This window comes from Cherax quadricarinatus, chromosome 54 (genome assembly GCF_038502225.1).
Source record: "Cherax quadricarinatus isolate ZL_2023a chromosome 54, ASM3850222v1, whole genome shotgun sequence".
NCBI lineage: Eukaryota > Metazoa > Arthropoda > Malacostraca > Decapoda > Parastacidae > Cherax > Cherax quadricarinatus.
Genome location: NC_091345.1, coordinates 20,248,242 through 20,256,899, shown reverse-complemented (window position 1 = coordinate 20,256,899; position 8,658 = coordinate 20,248,242).

The window sequence follows — 8,658 nt, the reverse complement described above, 5'->3', positions numbered from 1 at the left end:
TAAACTTGTACCACCATGGCAAAAGTGAGAGATGGTAGAGGGAAGAAAGGTGGAGATGTTGAGTGAATATCAGCAGCAATGGAAGGAAAGGGTCACATATGATGTAGCATGTTTGTAAAAGTTAAGAAATCACTCAGAATCTGTATTTTAAAGATGGAACCATTATAGAGGGCAGGTGTTGTTTTTTCCTCTACTCTGCTTATGACTGTTCCTAAATTTGACAGGTATGTCTCTCCTGACAAGTCAACTGATAGACATAGAAAGTAAGGAAAAAAAAATATGGCTATAAATGGAGCAGTTAAAACTAAGAGAAGTCAGTACAGTAAATCAGAGAAGTCGGAAATCAATAATAAATCACAGGATATACCCCATTATAAGGGATGGCTTAATACCAGTGAAGAACTCCTGATCCAAGGAATTTGAGCTCCCCTCCTCTTCTTTAGATCAAACCTAATTACCCCCTTCCATTACATAATCAAAAGATTTGCAGTGGAACCTCGGTTTTTTAATTTAATTTGTTCCAAATGTCGATTTGACAACCAGAGCAATTTTTCCCATAAAGAATAATGTAAATAGAATTAATCCATTCCAGACCCCAAATGACAATATAATAATATATTAATAATGTACTAACTACTACATAAAACAATGTATAAAATTATACATTATTACAATAAAAAATGAAGCGCTAAACCAACAAGGGTCATACAGCGCAGATAAAATTATACAACACAGGGAAACTGTAAAAATTAATAAATGAAAATCTAAATGAAATACTGTACAGTAAATGAAAATTTAATTGTCACTTACCTGTCAGGGGAGAGCTGGAAGTAGAAGGTGGAGGAGAGGAGGGGGGGATGTTACTGCTTGGAAGGAGAGTCACCTATTATGAATAAAGAATAAAGATTTTATTTCTTTGTAAAGGTTACAATGTGTAATTAGAATTTTCGTTTGCTAAGTACAGAGAAAGCCACTATCATGCTGGGATATTTCAGGCAGACTAATCCTAGTATATAATAACTACTTAAATCTGGATAAGATAAATGGTTAACTTTTATTAAAATCTTTATTTAATCTTAATACTAATGCAAGGTATAATAAAAACAATATTACAATTAATGGTTTAAGCAGTAATATTTCATAGACTGGCAGATGTTTAATAGGCTAGAGGTCATATAATATAACAAAATAACTGATTAGAAGTTGTTTTGGTTGGTTTGGTTAGTACTGAGAGATGAGATGATTTTTAAGCAAAGTCCTAAATTTATAAATAGTCCGGGGATCCTCTACCAGTTTAGGTAGTGAATTCCAGATCTTCAGGCCCTTTATGTGCATTGCATATCTACATAGTGTGAGACTGACACAAGGGATGTTGAAGAGTGCCTTATGCCTTGTATTGTGACTGTGTTCTGTTGTAGCTATAAAGGAGAAGTTTAAGTGGAGGGTTTATATTGGAGTTTTATTCTCTATATATGTAGTAGGCACAATAATATGAGTTTATGTTTCATATATTTAGCAAGTTCAGGCTTTTGAAAAGTGGTGAAGTGTGCTGTCTAGCACAGGAGCTGGTATTCATCCGCACAGCAGCAGGTCTAGCGTTTTTACAATTACGCTGTTTGTGCTTTTGCTTTTCCTGAAGCCAAATTGGCAGGAGTTGAGGATGCTCTGCACTGTTATAAAGGAATATAATCTCTTATGTACAAGTTTCTTGAAGATTTTGGATAGCAACGATAAGTTTGATATTGGCCTGTAGTTGTTTACATCTATGGGGTCACCACCTTTATGTATTGGTGTAACCCTTGCTACCTTGAGTAGTGTCAGGAAAGTGCTAGTTTCTAGTGATTTGTTAAAGAGTAATGAAATAGCAGGCAAAAGGGCATGAGGTGCTTATTTGTACAATAATAGTGGGACTTGAATCAGATTTCCTGGTTTGTTTTTAAGTGGCTTAAAAATCGTGGTGACTTCAGTGGGCTCGGTTGGTGCAAGAGAGGAGGAGGTTGGGAAATTCCCATCTAAATAATCACTTGCTTGGGTGTTGGTACCTGGGATTTTACTGGTGAGATTTGATCCTATGGTTGAGAAAAAGTCAGTTACATGTATCTTGATAAATTAGACACATGTGCAACTCTTGGGTATCTCTATTAAGGAAACGTTTCGCCACACAGTGGCTTCATCAGTCCATACACAGGAGAAACTTGAAGAACAGGAGGAGAATGAAGTAATCAGTCCCTCAACCTTGAGTCTATGTGGTCAGTCCATCAATCTTGAATAGAATACGGTATATGAGCGGAGAAGCAGCTTATAAACCGTAGGCAGGAGAGGTGCAGCAGTCATAGGTGGTGTCACATTGGCCCAATATGGAAGTAGGTCGTGCCCAAGGGTTAGGCAAGCGAAGAATTCCCAAGTATTAAGATCCCAAGAAGTTGCAGTGTCTGACAGGTTTGTAGATGAATGGTTCACAGAACCGACACATTGATAAATTAGACACATGTGCAACTCTTGGGTATCTTTATTAAGGAAACGTTTCGCCACACAGTGGCTTCATCAGTCCATACACAGGAGAAACTTGAAGAACAGGAGGAGAATGAGATAATCAGTCCCTCAACCTTGAGTCGATGTGGTCAGTCCATCAATCTTGAATAGAATACGTCATTCTCCTCCTGTTCTTCAAGTTTCTCCTGTGTATGGACTGATGAAGCCACTGTGTGGCGAAACGTTTCCTTAATAAAGATACCCAAGAGTTGCACATGTGTCTAATTTATCAATGTGTCGGTTCTGTGAACCATTCATCTACATACATGTATCTTGTTAACTGTATCAATAAGCTGTAGTTGTGTTTCATTCAGTTTAGTTAGGACAATATCCTTAGTTTTTTCAGTTTGTGGGTGCTCAGAATCTGAGTGTCTTCCAGGTCTTTTTTATATCTCCTCTTGTTTCAGTGAATCTATTGGAATAATTTGGCGAGGACAGATGCGTAGTGTTTAACCCATAAATGGTCCAAACGTATATATACGTTCTTTCAACATTTGAAAGTATATGTAAAAAAAGTAGAACTTTTTTCTTTTTTTTTACATTTGAAAACGTGTAAAAAACTTTGATCTACTTTTTTTTTGTTATATTTGAAAATATGTAAAAAAAAACGTAGATCTACTTTTGGAGCACTACGCATATGAATGTAGATCTGCTTGGACTGTTTACGGGTTAATATCTTTGTGTATTAAGCCCTGTCTATATTGTTTTTCATACTGACGTTTCTTACCAATGGATCTTAGTATGCTGTTAGTTAGCCATGGGCAACCTAGCCATTTATTCGTAATCTGTTTCGTTTTTATGGGACAATGTTTGTTATATAGTCTAAGTAATTTGTTAAGAAATATGTCTGTCCAATCATCGACACCATTGGCATTGGAGAATGCTGCAGGCAAGTCAACCGTACCTACCTTTGCTGTGAAGTTACTTGAGGCTTCATCATGGAGTCTAAAAGAGACCTTGTATTCCAGGGGTTGTTTACTAATGTTTGTTAAGAGGAAGGTGGGGTAGTGGTCAGTAGTGGGATATTGGCAGTTTGGAGGGACATCTAAACTGTTGTATCTGAGTGCCTCTACAAAGACTGTGATTATGTGTGAGTGATGGTGAAAGTGTTGAATAATGAAAGTTTTTTCTTTCTTTTTTTGGGTCACCCTGCCTCAGTGGAAAATGGCCGACGTGTTAAAAAAAAAAAAAATATTTAGGTACGTTTTGCTTCCCCCTTTGAGCCATGTATATAAGGTCCATTTGTCAGAATTTAAATGGCAAACGGTAATGATTTAAATTTTTTGCCTTCTGGAGAGTCAAGCCCCTGATAAGGTGCCTACTGCTCAATTCTCAGGCCAAGTTACCCTTAGAGCCCATACTTATCAGGATCCACTACCTTGTTATTGTTATCCTGTTATTTCTCACTGAGTTTTTCCTGCTCTAACCCAAATTCCATGTCTCCCCCTTAGCCTATGACTTTAGCTACTTTTATCTCTTCCACTGTTAAAAGAGCAAGTAGTGGCAGCATATTTCTGACAGAGAATAGAGTACTATCTCCTTTCCTCTCAAATTCTAGTTATTTTCCCTTTTTGTTTCCTATATTCTCATACTTTTGTCCACTCTGAGTCTATACCTCAGGGAACAGACAATATGGCATCGTCTGGTGCTCTGTCAGCCCTAGGGAGGGAGCTGCATTTTAAGGCACAGCATGCATAGCATGCAATATAGACAGGGCCTAATACACAAAGATATTCTTAAACACTATTCATCAGTCCTCACCAAAGTAATAAAGAAAGCCAAACAACTATACTACTCCAGTAGATTCACTGACACAAGAGGAGATATAAAAAAGACCTGGAAAACACTCTCTCAGATTCTAGGGACCCACAAACTGAAAAAAAACAAGAATATTGTCCTAACTAAACCTAATGAAACACCACTGCATCCCACTGACACAGCTAACAAGATAAACGACTTCTTCTCAACCATAGGATCTAATCTTGCCAATAAAATCCCACGTACCAATGCCCATGCCGGGGACTACCTAGATGGGAATTTCCCAAATTCCTTCTATCTTGCACCAACTGAGCCCACGGAAGTCACCGAGATTATAAAGTAACTCAAAAATAACTCAGGGAATCTGTCTCATGTCCCACCATTATTGTACAAGCGAGCGGCCCATGTCCTCTCGCATGCTATCTCATTACTTTTTAACAATTCACTAGAAACTAGCACCTTCCCGAAACTACTCAAGATGGCAAGGGTTACACCAATACATAAAGGTGGTGACCCTACAGATTTAAACAACTATAGGCCAATATCAAACTTACCATTGCTATCCAAAATCTTTGAGAAACTCGTGCACAGGAGACTATATTCATTTATAACGGCACAAAACATACTCAACCCCTGCCAATTTGGATTCAGGAAAAATAAAAGCACTAACGATGCAACCATAAAATTGCTAGATCTGCTTTACACAGCATCGGAAAATAAGGAATATCCACTAGGAATTTTTATTGACCTAAGAAAAGCTTTTGACACAGTAGACCACGGCATCCTACTCCACAAACTTGACCATTATAAGAGGCCATGCGCTTGCATATTTCAAATCTTACCTTGCTAATAGGTATCAGTATGTCACCATTAAAGACACAGCATCAACAACACGGCCACTTGATACTGGAGTTCCACAGGGAAGTGTCCTTGGTCCCCTGCTCTTCCTCATATACATCAATGATCTTCCAAACGTATCTCAACACCTGAAACCCATTCTCTTTGCTGACGACACGACTTATGTCATCTCTCACCCTAATCTTGCCACTCTCAACACCATTGTTAATGAGCTGATCAAAATATCGACTTGGATGACAGCCAATAAACTTACGCTTAACACTGACAAAACCTATTATATTATGTTTGGTAGAAGAGCAGGAGATGCGCAAATTAACATTAAGATCGACAACACTCTAATTGCCAGACATAATGAGGGCAAATTCCTAGGCCTATACCTCGACAACAACCTGAATTTCAGCACCCATATCCAACACATAACCAAAAAAGTATCCAAAACGGTTGGGATCCTCTCCAAGATACGATACTACGTGCCGCAAACTGCCCTTCTAACACTATACCATTCATTTATATATCCATACCTCACCTATGCTATCTGTGCTTGGGGTTCAACTGCAGCAACACACCTAAAGTCAATAATAACCCAACAAAAAGCCGCAGTAAGAATAATCACTAAATCCCATCCCTGGCAACACACCCCCCCACTCTTCATAGATCTAAACTTACTCCCTGTTCAGTACATCCACACTTACTACTGTGCAATCTACACCTACAGGACCTTAAATTCCAATATTAACCTTGACTTAAAACGCTTTCTTGATAGTTGTGACAGAACCCACAGGCATAACACCAGACACAAACATCTCTATGACATTCCCCGTGTCCGACTAAACCTTTACAAAAATTCAATGTATGTCAAAGGCCCTAAAATCTGGAACACCCTACCTGAAAACTCTAGAACTGCAGACACATTCATCACCTTCAAAACTACCATCAGAAAACATCTTATCTCCCTGATACACCCTGTCAACTAATAATTTCGAATACCACCTGGTGGTTCACACTTACACTCACTCACCCATTTGACCATAAACAGAAATATCAATCTCAATCTTAAAATAATGAATCTTAACTAGTCATAAGTGATACTCCAATACTGAAACTATGTATAGTGCCAAAACAAAAGCATTCACATTGCTAAACTCACAAACTAGTATTTAGTCACTTAGCCATAATACCAACTTACCTCATAATTTTGTAATATTTTAAACCTAAGATTTAATCTAAGTCTGCCCGAAATGCCTAGCCATGCTAAGTGTTCTAGTGGTACACTCTGTAATTATTATTCAACTACATGTAAACCACACAATAACCAAATTCTGTAAACTCAGCATTGTAATCCTCATAGAGAATAAACTTTGAATTTGAATTTGAATTTGAATGAACAACCAGAGAGAGACGAGAGAGATGTTTCTTCTTAGAAAAGCAGTGATAGTGAGGTAAGGACTACAGCTCTGACATCAGAGGTGTCACGTGACTTGTCACAGCTACTCTATAGACAGCGGCTCAGACAAAACTACATAATGAGTGGGCAGGTAGTTAACAAGTGCTGGCGGCCAATCAAAGCTCTCCAAGAGCAAGCACAATGAGTGGTGTAATTGTTACATCCCGCTTACATACACAAGTCAAATAAAATATAAGGCAAGATATTTTCATTTTAGCTATTAATGAAAACATCGGCATTATTATTATAATAAAAAAGAAGCGCTAAGCCACAAGGGCTATACAGCGCTGCAGGGCAGGAAGGAAGCGAGGGCATCAGGTGGCAAAAGGGAGATGGATGAGTAATAGGTTATGGATAACAGCAGGGCAGTGGATGGTGAAAGGGTAAAGGGCAGCAAGAGACTGAGCTAGAAAGGGCTGAGGGGAGTGCGAAAGGTATCATCATCAGAGCTTGTGGAGTAAGTCAGTCATTGTCAAGAAGTCAATGAGAGAGTCAGGATTAAAGGAGGGTCCATCAGCAAGAAGGGAAGGTAAAGAGAGAGTAGTAGAACGAAGACGGTGTTGGAGGTGAATTCTGCGTGCTCGTTGATAGAGAGGGCAGTCTAACAGAATGTGGCTAATCGATACTGGAACTTGACACTGCTCACAGAGAGGAACAGGGTGCCTCTCCATGAGATACCCATGAGTAAGACGAGTGTGGCCAATGTGAAGACGGGAGAGAGTGGTCTCCCAGCCTCGGCACTGATGACAAGAAGACGGTCAGTAACCTATGCTTGGTTCAATAGAATGAAGTTTGTTACCAAGCAGAGTTGACCAACGTTGTTGCCAACGGGTGTGAAGGTGGGTAGCTATTGCAGCAAAATAGTCCAGAAATGGAACACCTCTATAGGAAATTGGTAGGTCATGTACTGCTGATCGCGCAGCAGTGTCTGCCTGTTCATTGCCCTGTACGTTGACATGACCAGGGACCCAACAAAAAACAATATCTTTATGCTTGGTAGAGATACGGCATAGCCAAAGTTGGATACGGAGAACTAGGGGGTGAGATGTATCAAATTTTCGTATAGCCTGTAGAGCACTAAGGGAGTCTAAGACTACCACAAATGATGACACAGGCATAGATGCGATACGAATAAGTGCTGCAAAAATGGCATACAATTCAGCAGTAAAAATGCTAGCTGAAGATAGTAAATGCCCCCACACGACCCTGTCCGAAAACACTGCTGCGAATCCGACGCCGTCTGAAGACTTAGAGCCATCTGTGTACACAGTGATGGCATGAGAATGAAAGTGGAAGTGATCAAGAAAAAGAGATCGGGAAGCCACCGTAGGCAGTTGGGCTTTCCAGCAAGGGAGTGAGAAAGAACAGACCCGAACAGCTGGAACTTCCCAGGGAGGTAAGGAAAAGTGAGATGCTACATGAACATATAAAGGTGGTAACTGAAGGGAAGACAAGAGCGAATGTAGGCGAAGAGAAAAGGGACGGAGCAAACAGGGGCAGCGAACAAATAAAGAATGTCTACTAATATCGGTGACCATTCTATAAATAGAAGGATTGTGGAGATCGTGAGAGCGTACATAGTAGCGAAGACAATGGGTATCACGGCGATCAGACAAGGATGGAACATTCACTTCTGCATAGAGGCTCTCAACAGGGGAAGAGCGAAAAGCACCAAGGCATAAACGTAATCCTTGGTGATGGATGGGGTTAAGGCTAGAGAGAGTAGCAGGAGAGGCCGCTGAATAAATCTGGTCACCATAATCGAGTTTTGATAAAACGAGGGCTGAATGTAGGCGAAGCAGAGTTCGACGATCAGCTCCCCAGGAAAGATGAGCAAGGGTTTTAAGAAGGTTTAGCCGGCTGTGACAAGTTGCCTTCAGAGAGGTAATGTGAGGTTTCCAGGATAACCTATGGTCAAAGAGAAAGCCTAGAAACCTGGCTGTATCACGTTCGGGGATACGAGAGCCATAGAGATACAAAGGATGATCGGAGATGACAGAGCGTCTAGTGAAAGTAATTTGGTGAGTTTTGGTACTTGAAAATTTAAACCCATGCGTGGTGGCCCA